The 10,089-nt window shown below is 30.2% G+C and overlaps 1 protein-coding gene across 1 annotated transcript in view; it reads left to right on the top strand.

The window, feature by feature from the left end:
• The first annotated feature begins 8,171 nt into the window (after window positions 1–8,171).
• LOC105565917 (short-chain dehydrogenase/reductase family 16C member 6) overlaps window positions 8,172–10,089 on the top strand; it is a 9,249-nt gene continuing 7,331 nt past the window's right edge. Inside the window, exon 1 of the mRNA XM_012019501.1 lies at window positions 8,172–8,392. The gene's annotated coding sequence lies outside the window, so the exon portion shown is untranslated. The remainder of the gene's footprint in view (window positions 8,393–10,089) is intronic.

The raw sequence follows: 10,089 nt of genomic DNA, 5'->3' as shown, positions 1-10,089 counted from the left end.
ACATTTAACAAAACACTTTTCTTATTATTACTTCTTGAGCACAAACTATTATTTTATAAGGAATTTTTAACACGAATTTAAGAGATAAAAGTGTACATGTAACGGATATATTCTATAAAAAAATTTGATTTACATAAATAAAGTTTTGTTGTTAACGTGATTTAAGTATGATATGACGTAATGACTTAATTATGACTTAATGTAATCGATACAATGTGTAATGTAATAAGCGCGACAGTATTTAATGAAATTATTTTATAAATTGTTTATTTAAAAAAACAAATAATATTAATGATCTTAACGCATAATAAAGATGATAATCTTAATAAATATTTTCCAGTTGGTATTTTTTAAAATTGAATTAATACGAATTAATCTTCAAGCTGGGAATTTCTAAAATCTTTTATAATTTTTACTAATAAAACTAATATTGTTAAAATAACTATGTCATATAATGAAACATAAAAACACGTTTTATTTTAATAACATGTGTATTACTTTTTGCGATTATATATTCAATGCAGGTTATAATGAAATATTTTCATCTTCGTGTAAATAAAAAAATTTATGTAGAAAGGAGAAGTGCCAATGTGAGCCACGAAATGAACAGAACTCGGTTCTCACAATACAGAAAAAGAATTTTTCCGACCGAGTTCCGGTCATTTTGTGGCTCACATTGGAACTTCTCCTTTCTACATATTTTCTTTTTGGGAGCCCTCACAACTTTTTGGAATATAAAAATTTATACTATAAAATGTAATAATATGTATATACATATATCTATATGTATTATTCTTTTAGATCCAGTGAATTTTTAAGGAATATAAATGTATCTAAATTATATTCGAGCTGCAAAAATAACTATACTTTTAAACATGGTTTAACAAGACATTAACGTCTTCTAATTTTCAATATCCGTGGACATATTTCGGAGACAACGCGAGTCGAGGCTCTTAACAAAACTTCGGGTAGCACCATTCGTTAAACACTTGTTTTATCGTGGCAAACGTCAGTGATCCTTCACCTTCCGAACGCGATGAATGTGCCGTCCTCACCCGAGAACTTCGCCGCTTGCAAGAGTTCGTGAACCCTATATCGATTTCACTATTCATAGAAACGACAGAGAACGGTCAATGGACTGCTGTCCGTTTCGATTGGTATGCATTACGTAGACTGGAGTTAAGAGCTGTTCTATAACTGACTTCCTCCTTTTACAACTTTTATAAAAAGTGTAAATTGATCGAAAGCGTCAATGAACATACGTTGCAAGGGCACCGCACTGTCAAATCAGTGCTCCTCAACGTAACGCAGAGCACGTCCCGGCAGCAATGCGATCTCATCAATTTAACTTCTTTCTTCAATTTAATTCATTAACATAATTTAAAGCTCAATTCTTTTCTACTCCATGTATCTGAGGCAATTGATGTATCTTCAACTCGATGTATCTCAAAAAATGATGATTCAACTTACTATACAAGTATGTTATCTGTATTCATATCACTTTGAAACTTTGCGATGACGCAAATATAAATCAATTTAAACTCGAGTTTCTAGATAAGACTCTTATTGCCTCTTATTTCCATAAATTTTCCACAAATCATTTTAATAACTCTGTACGATACCATACAAACAGGGCATTGGATGCTTATATAATAGATATATGCATTTCTCAACAAGTATTTGTAGAAGAACGTGTGAAAAAAACGAAGAAGGAGAGGAGTGTAATTACAGTAATTCCGTACGAACGTTTCATGATTTCACGTCTGTTTCACATAGAGTGAGACAGTTCCTGGAGAAGAACAAATAAGCATGCCAATGGCCATGATTCATTGTCAAGAGTATTATAATCACAATATTAATTTCTTCATTAACGCGCCATTATTATTATTCTATAAGTGTTGCAAGTATGTGATATCTCAATACTCTTTCGAATAAATTTTACTATATTAATATCTATACTTCAGCTTTACCTACTTTGAAAAGAAAAGGTACAACGCTTTCTAGAATATTTTGAACGATTTGTGAAGATTACGAAATGTTTTTATTTTTCGCAATTTTTCTGAGTGATGTATGAGGAATACTGTATGTATATACCTAATATTATTTGTAACTGAAGCACGTTGCTATCGCGATATTTGCCATTCTGCAAACGGACAGAGGCATATCGACAGAAGAAAATAAGTAGCCTGACATTCTATTCGGAGGTTTGCTCGTATAAGAGACCTAATGTGTGCATTTCGATCGATAAATGTTACGGCCGAAGGGAATCAATAAATTGGAGCACTGCCCTGAGCTCGGCTGTGCGATATAACCCTTTCTTTCCTATGGGAGAATAAATATAGCATCAAAATGTTTCATTGAATTATGATGCATAAACGTAATACGCAATACAAGCATGAGTTATAATATTTTATCGATTTGTAAGGTTTTTGAAAAGAAATAACGCGCGACTTAATTTGTTCGCGATGATACGATATTCAGCTCACAATTGAAGCATATTGAAACTTTTTTAGCGTTTCAAAGTACCTCGTCTGTTGTAAAATTATTATAAAAACTCTTATGAAAATTAAGATTGCAATTGTATTGTTGCTACATACATGCGCACGCCTACACTGCAAATCCAAGAGCGCAATTTTTACACACGTAAGTGCATAGTCGTGTAGTCACTTTTTACACATTTATATGTGTGTTATCTTATGATTTTACACACTTATATGTGTAACATTATACACTTCGATCTGTAGCATAATCACTGTTTGTCCAAGAAAATGTTATTCTGTTATCAGAAGAACGAAAATAGCTTATCACGCAGCTCTATGATTCGCTGTCGAATATAATGTCAGTATTCAAAAAGTATAGGCTTGCGATACGTGTCGCACAAAGTTTCACGTAATTACTTGTGTACAACTTGTTATTTTATGTTACCACTTAAAAGAGAAACATAAAGATCAACAACTCACGGAATCTTCGTTACAAAGAACATGTGAATAATTTATCTCTTGGCATTCAGATACTTGTTATACATTATATGTATGTAACAGAAAAAGAGATAGTTTAACAATGATAATGTTATAGAATCGAATAAATTTATCAAGATTGGTATAAATTGATAAGACTGATTTTTAATTATCTTCTTAATTGTCAAATTAACATAATTATTTTTCATTTTATAGACGAATTATTAATTGTTATTAATCATTTATTTTACATGTACATTTTAAATTTATAAAGTACTCGGCATATGCGGACTACTATGACGTTTATTATCAAGTTTTTTCTTTATTCGTAGTTTATGATATGATATTATTTCGACATAAGAAGAAATCGACTTCAAGATACATAAATCAACTTCAAAACACATAAATCAATCTTGCTAATCAACTTAAAAAAGCCATTAATTGTAATCAAATATAACTATGCAAAATTGTGTTATATTAATTGTTATGCCAACTCCTTAAATTAATTACAGAGTGTTCTAAATTTATGTGTTTAACTCAATAAATAATCATTGATCAAATTTAATGAAACGATTTAAAATTTCAAGACCTGAGAAATTTAATTGCTATTACTTAGTAATTTATATATAAATACAATAATTAAAATTATATTAAAACATATAACCACAAATTTGTTGAATATTATTCTATCTTCTCTATTCAATTATATAAATCGTACTTTCATTCACTATATAACTCTTGACTCCATACAAAATCATCGCCTTGAAATATGACAAACATTAACATTAATTGTTTATCGACTTGAAGTCATTAATTTACTTATTGATAGTTTTGATATATTGGTTACAAATTTTTATTGAGCGCTGACATTCTACGAAAATAAGCGTATTATTTAGTATTCAATTTTGTCTGCATCAGATAATTTTGCCAAGAAAGTTACTCAAGGACGTCAAGATGCGACTTGTAATCTCAAAGTGGGTAACCTTACGAAACTCAACTTTGCTTCCAACCCAATAACTTTCATATGGACAAGAATCTTCCTACGTTTTTGTTGACTTTTCAACGATGCTCATTACTCATTAGGAATGTTTTTCAATTAATTAATTTTATTAGAAAACATTTTAGCTTCAAGATAATTCGAAAGAGCTGCTTGAAAATTTTACAAAATCTTTAGATTATCAGAAGGTTAATAAGCTTATGAATGTTTAATCTTATATGCTCTTGATAGCACGATAAAAGTTAATGCTTATCATAAATGCCTCTGACTTTTGATCCACACTTGAGAAATACAGTAAATATCAACTTTTACCAGTTACTATGCGGCGTGTGTTGAAAATTCTTGGAATGCAAGGCTAAAGATTCAATAATTTAAACAGAACTTAAAAAGTAACAGAGGAATCTACCTTTAACTCTTATTGAATATCCCAATAAATGTTACATGAAAATAAAATCTTTCGTTACGCGCGCATATGCAAGCGTATACTACTTTGAATATTTTATTTAATTATAATTTTACTCTTCAAAATTAAATATTTTATGATAAGTTATAAAGTTTCAGATTCTAGTAAATTAATATGAAAATAATACATGAAGATTTTGTGTTTTTTTTAATTTGCGATATTATGTCTGGTTTTTTTACGAGAAAAACATATTGATAATGCTATTTATAGAGCTTCTAATCTCTTGATCGAAGATCAAGTGCTTACGCACGTAGTCAGAAACGCAGATACAAAATAGCTTATTTTTCTGATGACATACCAGAGTTTCGACACCCGTTGAATCAAGGGGTCTGTTTTTTATTACTGCACTCCTGAACTAGTGCACACTAGTGCAATGAGTTGGAATGAGAGGTAATCTATTTGTTTCATTTTAACTTATTGCACTAGTTCAGTAGTGCAGTAATAAAGAACAGGCCTATACTTTACATTTTTTTTATTGTGGGCTGATACTTATAGATTATCATCTTAAGTTTATCTTAAAATACTGTTTGAACCGTTTCATTGGGTTTTTTCGTGAATTTTTTAAATGAAAACTATACATGTCAATCAAAACTGTGTTGTTTCTTCTTGAAGTACATCTTTTCATGTGCATTTAAAAAAAAATAAAACTGGATACGTTAGTTATTTCATCCTCTAGAGCTAATGTAAGCAGGTCCTGAAAATAAAGCTGGTTGGCAACATTCCGGCCAAACGGTTGATCTGAAATAAAAAACCAAAAGGATTCTTAAAATATATGTGTCTGCCTAGCGTTGCTCGTAGGATTTTTTTTAATTAAAAACTGGATTTTTAAAGTACCAAGAAGGGGCTAAAAAAAGAATGAAACTTATACTTTTTTTTAAAATGTACATATCTTTGGTAATTTTCCGAAATTCAAAAATCCCCTACGAGCAACGATAGCCAGAAACATATATTTTAAGAATCTTTTTGGTTTTTTGATTTCAGATCAACCGTTTGGCCGGAATGTTGCCAACCAGCTGACTCCGTTTTATTTTCAGGACCTGCTTACGTGCTCTAGAGGATGAAATAACTAACGTATCCCGTTTTATTTTTTTAAAAATGCACATGAAAAGATGTACTTCAAGAAGAAACAACACAGTTTTAATTGACATGTATAGTTTTCATTTAAAAAATTCACGAAAAACCTTTATTTTTCCCTCCGCTATACTGGTCTCCCCCTTTAAGACGATCTTAAATATAAAATTTTACTATGAACTGACACCATCCTTAGAGGCTCCTGATTGCACTTTGTTACAAAGTACAATCGGTGACATGAAAATATTGTGAAACATCTTTTGCGCATCAATGAATACTCTAATCTTGTCACGTTAAAAAAAATGTAATTAAAAAATATAATTAAGTAAAAATAAACTTTAACAGCACAAATCATAGTCGATCATTTATGAAGATTTTATTACGGACTAATTAACAAGAGCAATAAAGTTATGCAATTCTGAAAATCTCGAAGAACATACGCGGGAAGAATTTTCTCTTAAAATTTACTTGAAAATCATGTAATTACAGGATAACATGGTATTTCGAAGAATTTTGTAAGAGTTTTTAAAAGTTTTATAATAAAATGTAAGGTAAAATTTCTAAAAACTCCCACAAAACTTTTCAAAATAGCATGTTGCCCCACAATTACAAATTAGAAGTCTCTTCAATAGCGAAGAAGTCAAAAAAGTCAAAAAGTCAAAGTGTTATAAGTCGCTGTACATTAAATCTTTACCTTAAAAATTCCTTTCACAACAACTCTTTGTGTTCGAAAGAATATATTGCGTGGCCTGTCTCATGTAAAACGTAACTTGCACTTTGACACTAGCTGCTCGCTAGAAATGTTTGAAGATATTTTGTATTGTATTGCAGATTACTTTGTATAAATTATGCTGATTGATTAAACATTACTATTGTATAGTACACCGTTCCATATTTTTGGTACCTTATTTTAGGTATTATATTATTGTATTATTATTGAAAGAATTTACTAATACATTATTATTTAAAGAATTATTACATCGAATAATGTTCTGTTTAAGCAATAATAAATTAAACCAATGCATTGCATTTTCATTAAAATAAAATATCTCGGTTAAATTTAATACTATTCAAACATAACAAATTAAACATTTAGATCTTATATACTGATTCGAATTACATAACGTTCAAGTTTTCTGTAGAAATAAATTTATTTCAAGATCATCAGTGATATGTACCAGTGAAAATTAGGTCAGACAGATTACATATGCAATGTATATCTGTAAGAATTTAAAAAGGCAAGGTTCTTCTCAAGGTAAGGATCCGTGGTATGCAGTGGATTTGCTGTAGAATGCTTTACAAGTAAGAGGGGATTTCAGACGGTCAATTATATAGGTAGTAGAACTTGTTGCTCGTCACGTTGGACCAAAGTGAACTACAGAATGCTCCCGAATACCTGAATTCGCTGAGCGAAAATAAAGAACCGTGAAAATACAGCATCTTGTAGGCTTTTATTATTTTATGACGAAAGAATGCAATCGATAGTCTCGGCGAAAGTGTACGCTTAGGTTTAAAAACGAATCGCAAAAAATTCTCCGAATGCACAAGCATAATAATGACTCGATACCAAAAAATTTATTAGACTCTAGTTGCTAGATAAATTGAAAGAGATTTCACTGTTTATTCGCGTTCTATTGTCAATGAACAAAGCTGTTCTTTAGAAATAAATTCCTACATAGTTGGAAAATTTGTGTTTTCTTCTTAAAGAAAATGCCGGTTAAAATTTTTGTGTTAAATGTTTAACACATTTATGTGTTAATTTGACATATTGCTCTTGTATTAATTGACCTCGAATGTAAAATTATTAAAATACTTGAAATGAAATGTTAAAACAACACAATGTGTACATATTTTTTAATCTTACACAATACATATGTTCTATACTGTTAGTGACAAGATTTATCTGTTAAAATTTACAGAATAAAATGTTGATTTTATTCTATACAACATAAGTGAGAGTGATTTCGAATCGTCATTTGACTTATCAGATCTGTAAAATGTAAAAATTACATTTTTTAAATTCATTTTGTCATTAAAAATATGTCAATTTTACACAAAATTTATTTCAAATTATTTTGAGATTTGCATTTATTTTGTGTTAAAATATCAACAGAGTATTCGTGTGATTATTTAACATATTCATATTATGTTAAATTAATACAAAAATTTGTGCGGACCGTTTGGGACATGTGATATCTGTTAAATTTAACACAAATTTTTCAACTGTGTGTCATCATGAAATGAGAGTAGGTTAATCATTTTTTAATTATTAGTTAAAAGAATTTTTTAACTAAAGAACGTACATATACATATTGCGTGTGCGTGGTATGTATATATGTGTGTGTATAAGAGAGAGAGAATTTTTTCTCATCTCCTTACTCAATCCTGTCTAAAGAACATGGATTACATTGTTAGTGAATTTACAGGGAAATCGCACGTGACTATCTCGACGGTCTTGGCGTTCAAGTAACATTCGTGACACGAAAGGATACTCTGAAATACTGTCACGACTTTGGTTTCTCTTCACTCTTACGCGTGCTACACTACCAGCTATAATAATTCTTCTTTGACTCTAGCCTACCCTAGCTCTAGCGGAAGTACAAACGCAAACCGAACGGCCACCCACCCAGGGATGGCTTGCTTTAATAGCCGTTTCTACTGTGCACTGGCAACACTTGCGGTCGTCTTATAGTCAAACGCACGTAGCGTTTGATACACGCGCTCGTGTCTGCCAGCTATTGTGGTAACAGAAAATTCGCGTTGGTAGCAGTCAGAGGAGCTCTATAGTCGGACGTGGTTTAGTCTCGGTCCGTACGCGAGCGGCGACGGTTCGCAACTCGAACATCGAAATTTATTCGTGTCGGTGAATTGTGGCAGATTTAGAAGAGATTTTCGCTGATAAAAGTGAGTAATCAAATAACACCATGCAATAATTAATTTTATTTTTTCCCAACTAATTTTAGTAACAATATATATATATATATGCAATTCTGTTCTTGGGGCACTTCTTTTATAAATAAAAACTTATTTTATCGCTTTCAATATGAAATATTATAATGTTTAAGAAATTAACTAATCTAAACTGCTAGAAAATGATAAAATACAATAAGATAAAACTTTTTTCACCATTTAGCATTTCTGTCAATAATCGAGTAATATAATCAAATTTTATTAGCAAGTATTATTCAGAACAGAATAACCGCTTTTTTGTTATTCAGTCAAGAAATCCTTGGTCAATAAAAATTTTTTATGTTTAATACTGTGAATAGTTTCAGTTTATAAAAATACTAAAACGCACAATAAAATAAAATTTTCACAACTGTCAAAAAACTTCTTACACTTTTTAAAAATTTATATTTAAAGAATATTGTGTGTGTGTGTGTGTGTGTGTGTGTGTGTGTGTCTGCAAGTGTTTTAGTATTTCAGTAATTTTTTTATTTATTTTACATTGAAAATGCAAAACGTCATCTTTATACATCAACTAGCTGAAATATTCACACACCCATTTTACGGAATCATATTTCTCAAAACTAGAAAGAAACTTTACGAATATTTGTGATTGTTTCGTGATATAATAAACAAGATTTTTTCTATGTTCAATCATATAGAATTTCTATTTTTGATACATCCAGTACTTAGTTGTAATTATAAAATGTATTATTAGAATAGTACAAGTAGATAAGCAGGAAAAAATCTACTTAAAAACAGTCCGATAATGTTTTTGAAAATAAACAGACAGATACCAAAAGAAAGGGAGAAGTAGAGAAAGGCAGAAAGATACAGTGATCGAGAAACGTGCCCTTGTTGCGTAATAATCGTATGTAAATAGTCCAAGCAGTTGGTGATATTCGTAATATCAGTGAATTAAAATCATCAAGGTGATGTGAAGAAACCTAATTCACTGATGTCCTAAATAAATTAGAATATTCACACGAGTCTAGTGTTTGACACATGCGTTCGAAACATGTTCACCACGTGCATCTTCAAATATACGAATATTTATAGAACTCCTATGATGAAAAATCAGGGAAGCTACTTTTTAATACTACCAAGAGCGAAATATATTATATTCAAGCATATGACAAAAAACAGACACGTAAAAAATTTATAATATGATGAAATGGTGTGGATAAATGTGTTTCGTATTTATGAGATAAAAAGAAATTCAAGTAAAAAAATAACTAAATAAATATACAACTCATGCTATGAGCTCATATACGTGTCAACATGAAATTATTTTATAAGAAAATGCATATACATATGTATATGCCCTATTGTTCTTCGAGATTTACTACTTCATGACGAGTTGTCTTCGCAATTAATGATAAATTATTATCATTACATACGACAAGCAAGATACGGCATAAATAGCTTTCTTGTGAGGAAAACATGATTTGTATTTATCGCAAAAACTAAAGCATTATGTGCTTGAAAAATTAAAATTGTATTTAATACATTAACTTGCTCAACTCTCTACATTTTTATACGTACGCGAGTACATATAAAGTATTCGATTGATCACTTTCGCAAGGTCGTGTATCTCAATTTTACAAATATCCAGTTTTTCTGTTTTCACGCTCAATCTGGTTTTAAATGCGCGC

Source organism: Vollenhovia emeryi, unplaced genomic scaffold (genome assembly GCF_000949405.1).
Source record: "Vollenhovia emeryi isolate VEMERY1.0 unplaced genomic scaffold, V.emery_V1.0 DF939148.1, whole genome shotgun sequence".
NCBI lineage: Eukaryota > Metazoa > Arthropoda > Insecta > Hymenoptera > Formicidae > Vollenhovia > Vollenhovia emeryi.
This window is presented reverse-complemented; position numbering and strand designations above follow the sequence as displayed.